This window comes from Rattus norvegicus, chromosome 19 (genome assembly GCF_021556685.1).
Source record: "Rattus norvegicus strain SHRSP/BbbUtx chromosome 19, alternate assembly SHRSP_T2T, whole genome shotgun sequence".
In the NCBI taxonomy this organism is placed as follows: Eukaryota; Metazoa; Chordata; class Mammalia; order Rodentia; family Muridae; genus Rattus; species Rattus norvegicus.
Window position 1 is genome coordinate 8,987,501 of NC_141552.1, and position 10,000 is coordinate 8,997,500.

Sequence of the window (10,000 nt, forward strand, 5' to 3'; positions counted from 1 at the left end):
CTATTCCAGAGGACCTGGGCTCAATACCCAGTAGCCACATAGTGGTGTATAATTATCAGTGCCTCCAGTCCCAGGGGATCCAGTGTTCTCTTCTGGCTTCTGGGAAAACAGCATACTCATGGTGCATAAATATACATGCAGGCAAACACCCACTCCAACAACAACAATAATAATAATGATAATAATAATGATAATAATAAATTACAATTTCAATTTTAAAAATAAAACAGAATTTGTGAAGGCCACATACAAAGCTCATTCTATAAACATTACCTCCTTTCTTTTTATTGCCATTTTTTTTTTCAAAAAAAATTAAGATAGAACTTCTCTTGTTGGCTACCAAGATCAAGTATGTGGGCTGTCAGCAGGATAAGGAAATGCCGAAAGCATGAGTCCTTGCAAGTAAATAATAAGCTGCCCAACACAGAATGTGGTCAAACCCAGGGAAGCCATCAGTGGCGCCATAGCAGATAACTGAGAAAATCCTCAAAAGAGCTCTGATTGCTCCTACCTGGTGTCTGTCTGTTTTCAAAGATCATTGGTGAACTGAGCCAACCTTGGAAAGTAAATGTTGTTCTAAAGAAGGTTTTAGTGACCCTGTAGCATGAAAAGGTGGGGGAAAGTGCAAAACTCCACCACGCATGGTCCTGGAAGAACACACATGGCTTCTGTGTTTCTTTCTATCTTTGTAAATAAGGATCAGGGGAAATGTGAAAAAGACTGGTAGGGGCACAGGAAGACACAGGCAAAAGTGGGTCCGTTGTGATGGCAGAGCTGGGCATCAGTCCTCCAGCCGATCTGAAGTGCGTTCTTCTGTAGTACTGAGCAGAGGGAGCCATATTGAGAAAGAGTAAAGGGACCCAGTCTCCCCAGCTGCACTCCTGAGAGCACCGATGTGTAAGGATGCTCAGTTGGGAGGCGATTTTCAGAAGGCACATTCTAGAGGAAGGTAGATGAGTGGTTAGTGGAACTGAGCTCTTGCTAATGGGGTTCGTTTGTGGCTTTGTTTGACTCAACTGCATTCACATTTGGAATTCATATTTGATCTAAACAAGGAACTACACCATGTCTGTGATTCAAGAACTATGCATGTCTACGTGGGATGTATGCACATGTATATTTGCATGTGATGTCCTATATGTATGTGTATATATGTACATGTATATATTTGATTTCAATAGCATTGTGATAGATATTTGAGTCATAAATAAAAGTCTTTTTTTTGGTTTTTTTGTTTTGGTTTGGTTTGGTTTCCTTTTATTGGTTTTTTTGTTTGTTTGTTTGTTTGTTTGTTTGTTTTTACATTTCAAATGTTATTCCCTTTCCCGGTTTCCCAGACATAACCCCCTATCTCCTCCTCCTCCCCTTCTTCTATAAGGGTGTTCCCCTCCCCATCCACTCCCCTTACTGCCCCCCCGACGTTCCCCTACACTGGGGGTCTAACCTTGGCAGGACCAAGGGCTTCTCCTTCCATTGGTGCCCAGCAAGGCCATCCTCTGCTACATATGCAGTTGGAGCCCAGGGTCAGTCCATGTATAGTCGTTGGGTAGTGGTTTAGTCCCTGGAAGCTCTGGTTGGTTGGCATTGTTGTTCTTATGGGGTTGCAAGCCCCTTCAGCCTCTTCAATACTTTCTCTAATTCCTCCAACAGGAGGTCCCGTTCTCAGTTCAGTGGTTTGCTGCTAGCATTCGCCTCTGTATTTGACATGCTCTGGCTGTGTCTCTCAAGAGAGATCTATATCTAGTTCCTGTCAGCCTGCACTTCTTAGCTTCATCCATCTTATCTAGTTTTGGTAGCTGTATATATATGGGCCACATGTGGGGCAGGCTCTGAATGGCCGTTCCTTCAGTCTCTGCTCCAAACTTTGCCTCCATATCCCCTCCTATGGATATTTTTGTTCTCCCTTTTAAGAAGGAGTGAAGCACCCACACTTTGGTCATCCTTCTCCTTGGGCTTCATGTGGTCTGTGGATTGCATCTTTTGTAATTTGAGCTTTTGGGCTAATATCCACTTATCAGTGAATGCATACCATGTGTGTTTTTCTGTGATTGGGTTACCTCACTCAGGATGACATTTTCTAGTTCAATCTTTCATTTCTTTTCAAAAAGCATTTTAATGTATTCATTATTATTGTACATATATGCATGTGAATATGGTGGGTGTGTCATTGTGCAGAATGTGGGGGTCAGCGAGTAACTTAGTAGCATCTGTTCTCTCCTTCCACCTCTATGTGGGTTCCGGGACTCAAACTCAGGTCGCAGGTTTGCGCAGCAATCACCTTTCCTGCTGAGCCATCTTACGAGGCCAATTTTGTCAATGAATTATAAGTCTTTTCTTAAAATTGAAGAATATGCAAGCTACTCTGTGGATTTTTTTAACCCACTTCCTTTCTGGGTTTTTTTTTTCCTCACTTCTAATCTCTACTCGCTTACCACAAGGCTTAGAGCATTGTTTGACACAATAGGATTAAGCAAAAAGCAAAGGAGCTCCTCTGCAGACTTCCCCATGTTCTCTCACCTTAACTTTTAATTAAAATGCTGTCGGTTGGGGATAAGCAGAAAATAAAAAGACAATTATATACAGGAAACAAAAAAAAATCTTTCACCAAAGATTAAGTCATTAGTCTTTCTTGGCTCTCTGATTATTTGAGATAAAATCATATGTGAGCCTCTGCGTGGGCCAGTTCTGCAGAGAGAGGAAGGAGATGTGGAACGGGGTGTCCTTATAAGTCAACAAAACCAGAGTAAGGAAAGGTGTCGCTCTGCCCACGCTGAAGCCACAGATGCCTGCATCTCATAATTAGGGACAGCAAAGGCTGTGTACATCATAGCTCCTTTCAAGGTGCATGCAACATTTAGGATGTACTTAGGAGAACAGGAGCCCTGATTTTCACAAATGAGTCAAAAAAGAAATTGACTTTAGGCAATGAATCTGTAGATCATGGTCATACCTTGTGATTTAAATGACGTGGTTCAAGCTACAACTTGAGTCGACGAGTTCACGTGGAACAAGAGTAAATGGTATTGTACTGTTGCATACCCTGCCACTTGTGAAAGAACGTTAGCACTCTCTGGAATGTTTTAAAAATAATTGATCTTAGACATAACTGTTAAGAGGGCTTCATTCTCTCCCCAATGTGCATGACAGGTTTGATTTTCTATTAGTCCTAACCAGACTCTGCAAATGAGTAATCAATTCTAATTGGCTGGAAAGATTTCCACCAACTAAACTATTGGTTTGTACGGCCCTTGACCTTGACTCCCTGATTTGATTGACTTGTAGTGGTGTTATATCAGATACATAGGGTTGGGGAGGTGGAAGCACTAAAGAAGCAGTAATTTATCATTCAAATACCTCATGTATGAGAATATTCTGAGTGCACAACTCTTTCATCATCTACATGAGAGTGATGTCAATCACTCATGAGAATTCAGCACTATGCTGATTAACTTCCCTAAGACTCAACAATTGAATAAAATGGATTTGGAAGCATATGCAAGTGTATGTACACAACACACACACAAACACACACACTCATACACACACATACTCAAACACACACGCACTCACACCCACATATACACTCACACACATACACTAACACATACACTCACATACACATACACACACTCACACACACATACATACTCACACACATATACACACATATACATACACATACTCACACACACATACTCACACACATACACACACAAGCTCACACACACTCACACACTCACAGACATACTCTCTCACACACACACTCTCTCTCTTTCTCTCTCACTCACACACACATACACACACACTCACATACACACATACTCTCTCTCACACACACACACTCACACACATTCTCTCACACACACACATACACTCTCACACACACATATACCCACACTCACACACTCACACACACTCTCTCTCCCTCTCTCTCTCTCTCTATCTCTCTCTCTGTCTCTCTCTCTGTCTCTCTCTGTCTCTGTCTCTGTCTCTCTCTCTCTCTCTCTCTCTCTCTCTCTCACACACACACACACACACACAACCTTATTTACCCAGTGATGACCCACCAACTTTCTTAGAAGATAGTATCTCTTTCATTACATCCTTTTAGATTTACTCATAAAATTCCAGTAATCATTTCAAAGCCATATATGCTTTGAGTTCTTCATTAAATATAGGCTTGGTTTAAAGAACACTTAATTCCTTTGATTCTCAGTTGCAGGAAAAATGGATCTGTCCAATATGACCCCAAAATGAGTTTATTAGACTTTTTTGGATATTTGGGACACAACAAAGCTTGAAAACATGCACAGCTGGGCAGTAAGAAGTGTAACAATCGAGGTGATGCTAGTTAAATGGTAAACAAGGAGACAAATGCAACAAAACAGAGATTGGAAGATGATGACCATCGGTGGACCAGGAGGCCACGGGACTTCCATAGGAGGAAAACTAGTGAATGTGGTCAGCTCGATGCTCCTATGAAAACAAAAACACATACCGACTCACATTTCATACAAAAGGCAATATTAACTTCAAGAAAATTGCAGGCATAAATGTGAAAGACGAAATGATAAAATTTCTAGAATAAAATATGGAGGATTAGTGACTCTTTGAATAGGCAAAAATGTTTGAAGTAGAGAAGAAAAAAAATGAAAATCTTCTAAGTTCAGTAAACTGAACCTCATTAAAGTAACTGCTGGTGAGGCTGGAGGAATGGCACAGCAGATCAAAAACATTTAGAACTATTAGATTTCTTTAAAGATTTATATGATTTAAAGATATATAGATATAAATTTCTATATAAATATAGATATGCATGCTCTGTTCTCATGCACACCAGAAGAGGAAATCAGATTCCATTACAGATGGTTGTGAGCCACCATGTGACTACTAGGATCTGAACTCAGAATTTCTAGACAAGAAAGAAGTCTGTGCTCTTTACTGCTGAGCCATCTCCCCAGCCTCTGAACAATTAGAATTTTGGTGTTTTCAACTTTCCTGGATGTTGTGGTTCGGATTTCAGATGTTCTTCCAAAAGATTTGAGACCGAAGGCAGAGTGCCCTGGGCAGCAGTAATTTGAAGTAGTACATTTGAGAGTCCACTAGATTGTGAGAGCTCTGGCCACATGCACGGATCACTCCGTGCACACACAGATTTACAGCTTCAGTGGCTAATGGGAGGTGGTAGGAATTTGGGGTCCTAGTTGGACTAAGTTGGTCATTGAGAAAGTGCTCTTGAGTGATGTTTCCCCCTGGCAGCCTCTTCTGTGTCCCTTCTTCCTGGCCGCCATGAGACAATCAGCTTCCCTCCACTGCACAATGCACAGTGAAGTTCTGTCTTAACAACAGGCCTGAAATAAACAGATCTAGACAACCATGACAGAAACCTCCGAAACTATGAACTAAGATAATTTCCTCTGGTGAGTGGAAATTTAACACGGTGACGGTGCTGAGAGACTGCCTAATACAATAGTGGAAATGTGCTGTGCTTACAAAGTAAAGAATTTCTAAAACGTAGCACGTGACCATGGATGCCAGACATCCGCATGAACAGTAAGAGTCCATACAAGTCTCTCTACAGCTTCTTGCTCCTGTTTGAGAGAAGCAGGTGGCATGGGGAAGAGCTCTGCCTAACTCCTTTGTTCACAATGAAAATAACCCAGGCAGCGTCCGCCGTATCCTTTCTCTGGTACCACATTGGTTCATCCAGGTACCCGGGGAACTCTCTCAGCTGTAGGAAAATGAAGCATGTATTAGCTTGTGATAGACTGGGAGGAAAAGGTGTCTTTGTTTTATTTGTTCATTTTTAGTTTGTTCACTGATTATTGGGAACAGGAAACTGGCTTACTCACACAGTTAACCCAGGGAACATTTTCCGAGGTCAAATCCAAGGCTGTTAGCTCTGGACTTTATGCTCAGTCCTACCTGCTCATTTTAGTGCCTTCATTCAGCTAGAAACACAAACAATGACAATTCCAACACAGGGTGACATCAACTTAGTACAATTGTTTGTTAATCCACAGAGCACTGGACAACTGATTTTTTTTGGGGGGGGGGGGGTTGTAAGCCATCATGTGGTTGCTGGGACTTGAACCCAGGACCTCTGTAAGAGTGGCCAGTGCTCTTAACCATGGAGCCATCTCTCCAGCTGGACAACTGATTTTTAAAGCAGACATTTTCTGTCCTACTTTTTGCTATACTCAGTTTCATACAAAGTTGTACCAGAGAGAGGAAGAAGAGAAAGGCTAGAGTGAGCCTACCCTTGAGGAACTTTTGATGAAATTCAAAATTTGAAATAAATTTACTTAATTCAGTATTTTTTTAATTACCAGTTACCATGTGACAAAATGTGAGGTGTAAGGCCACACACACTCAGAGAGCTCAAAAATCATTGTGGAAATGAATTAGTGGGAGGGCTCCACTCAAGAGCTAGAATGGAGATTGCTCCTTGTAGAGCAGGTCAAATAAGGATAGGCAGATGGTAACACACTGCTGTTACTCAGTCCAGTAAGCTCTCCTAATTGCATGCAGCAGGAAACAATTCTAAATTATATGTTCAGAAGAACTTCTTGGAAGGATAGACTGCACATCACAGTATCATCAGGAAGAACAAAGCTGAGAAGATGGGCAAGATCTAACAGAAGCACCCTTATCAGTAAGAAACAGTCGAGGTCATTTGACAGAGGTACCTTGGGCTGCAGAGATGGCTCAGGGGTTAAGAACACCGGCCACTCTGCTTTTCTAGATGTCCTGAGTTTGGTTCCCAACAGCCATGTGGTAAATTAGAACCATCTAGAAGGGGATCTGATGAAGATGATCTAGGAAAATCTCCACCAGTGGCCTGCAGCTAGAAGAGTCACCAGGCAGCTGACTTCACCACGGTGGCCCAGTAGCTCTACCTATAATTAACCTCTAAATTACTCACATTTATTGTTCATAAAATGCAGAACAACTGGTTATCTACATGCAGAAGACTACACCATTGTTTTCAAGATTGGCCTCAACTAACTCAAGCAGATTAAAGTTTTAAATATAAGACCAAAAAGGCAGAACTACTATAGTAGACAAATGGAAAGGTGCCCAGGGACTCACATTTGTTCACTTTGGTTCGGGGGATAGATTTTGGTTGTGTACCCAAGGGCATAAGCAGCAAAAATAGATATATGAGATTATATCAAATTTAAAATCTTCTGCACATCCAAAGAAATGACCAAACGAGAGATAACCTACAGAAAAGGAGAAAACAGTCATCTCAAATAAAGGCTTCATATACAAAATATATCTTAAAAAACTCAAACAACTCAATAGCAAAAAAAATCTTACTTTCTAAAAGGTAAAAATATGAATATGCATTATTCTTTTTTTTAAGATACACAAATAGCCAACAGGTTCGGGTAGAAATGTTCGAAATCACTAATTGTTAAAGACATGAAATTCAAAGTGAGCGGGATATATTGCCTCAGGTCAGTAAAAGTGGCGACTGTCAAAAAGGACAAAAGACAATGAGTGTCTGTGAGAATGGAGGTAGAAAAATGCTTCATACCACCGATGGAAATGAAAAAAGACAGCGTTGAGGTTTTTTCAAATTATGTTTATGTTCTAGCATTTCCACTGCTAAGTAGATGCTAAGTATGTGCCTAAGAAATGAACAGAAGCCAAAACCAGGCTTCACTTCCCAGCTTATTACACCATTATTCACATTCATAATAGCTAGACATGGTACCAACCAATGAATAAAGATGCGGTATATGCGAATGGTGGGATGTTACTGAAACACTTCTACAAAAGGAAAACCCTACCATCTCAATATGGGTGAACCCATAAGCCAGGTGTAGAAAGGCAAATTTCACATGACCTCACTTGACTGTATGTAGATAGACTCTTGACAACTTGAACTCATGGAAAGTGAGAACACAATGATGCCGGGGAAGGGAGCAGGTAGAATGAAGAGATGATGTCAGTCAAAGAAAACAAAGTTTCACGGGCCCAGGAGATATGTCCAAGAGAAACAATATACTGTCAATTTTTTAAAAATAAGTATAAACAGAATAAGAAAATGAGAAAATAAAAAAGAAAGGAAGAGCGAAGAAGGGGAAAGAGGAGGAGGGAGAGGAAGGTAGGAAGATGGCGACATGGAACAAAGACTGCAACACAATATCAAGAATCACTGTTCCCTCATTAGGAGATGTATATGTGATGTCTTGGTGACTAGGAAAGAGAACGAAATATCCTTCCAGAGTCCTTTCCCACACACCCTTGATTCCCCAGAGGCAGGCCTACACTATGTACAAGAACTTGCTCCAAATGGAATGTCATAATTCTGAGTGACTCAGGCTTTTTAACTCAACCCATTGAACCAAAATGCCTCAAACAAGAATTTGCCTTATTGTTTGTCAAGAAATCATGGGTCTTGTGTTTAGTTAAACAATCCCTTTTTAAGGCTACCTACAGAACGAAAATTCTTTTATCGGATCTCAGTAGTGGCTGTGTCCTGTATAGATCATGATTCAAACATTTGAATGCTGTAGAAGCAATGAGAATCCCATCTGAGCTCTCACTGCTAGCACTCTTACCTTTTCCAAGGACTCCCTCCGTTCAAGGACTGCCTCTGTGGAATCTATCCACAGAGAGTGAGAGAGAAGATTGAGGTCTTAAGAAGGCAGTTTCTTCAATGCCAAGCAACCAGAGCTTCCAGGGACTAAGCCACTACCTAAAGACTATACATGGACTGACCCTGGACTCTGACCTCATAGGTAGCAATGAATATCCTAGTAAGAGCACCAGTGGAAGGGGAAGCCCTGGGTCCTGCTAAGACTGAACCCCCAGTGAACTAGATTGTTGGGGGGAGGGCGGCAAGGGGGGGGAGGATGGGGAGGGGAACATCCATAAAGAAGGGGAGGGGGAGGGGGATGTTTGCCCAGAAACTGGGAAAGGGAATAACACTCGAAATGTATATAAGAAATACTCAAGTTAATTAAAAAAAAAAGGCAGTTTCTTATCCTTAGCCATCAGAGAAATGCAAATCAAAATGAATTATGCTGGCGAGGATGAGGAGTAAGAGGAACACTCGTTCATTGCTGATGGCAGTGAAAATACATACAACCACTATGAGAATCAGTACATCAGTTCCTCAGAAAAATGGGAATCGATTACTTCAAGATCCAACTATGCCACTCTTGGGCATATACCCAAGGGATGCTTCATTACAGAGACACATGCTCAACTATGTCCATTGCTGCTCTATTCATAATAGCCAGAAATTGTAAACAACCTAAATGCCCCTCAATGGATGCATTGATGGATGGGTGGGTGGATGGATGGATGGGTGGATGGATGGGTGAATGGATGGATGGGTGGATGGATGGGTGAATAGATGGAAGGGGGGATGGATGGGTGGATGAGTGGATGGATGGATGGATGGATGGATGGATGGATGGATGGATAAAATGTAGTCCATTTATACAATGGAGTATTACCATGCCATTAAAAAATCAAATCATAAAATTTGCAGGCAAATGGATGGAACTAGGAAAAAATTATTATGAGTGAGTTATCGCAGACTTGGAAAGATGAGTCTGTTACTTATTTTCTTATATGTGGCTATTAGATGTGAAGTCAGTGATAAACAAGCTATAATCCATAGGACCACAGAGGGTGGGTATAGAGTAAGGTCCATTAAGAAAGGGATATCGAATAAACAGATATGAATGGACGGGGTGTGGGAATGAGAGGATCAAGAGGGGAAAGGGAAGGTAAAGAAGATTGTGGGAGGCAAGACAGGGAGACACAGCTAAAGTTAAAGGGCATTTGAGGGGTAGTATGGAAACCTAATACAGTAGAAATTTCCTAAAGTACATACATATATGAAGGTGCTCTAAATGAAACCACCAAATAATGGGGAAATACAAGTCCCAACTGGCCACTTCTTGTCTCCAAATGAAGTTTCCAGTGCCAGGACAGGGTTACATCTAATTGAGTTCTTGGCCAGAGGGGCCTCAAA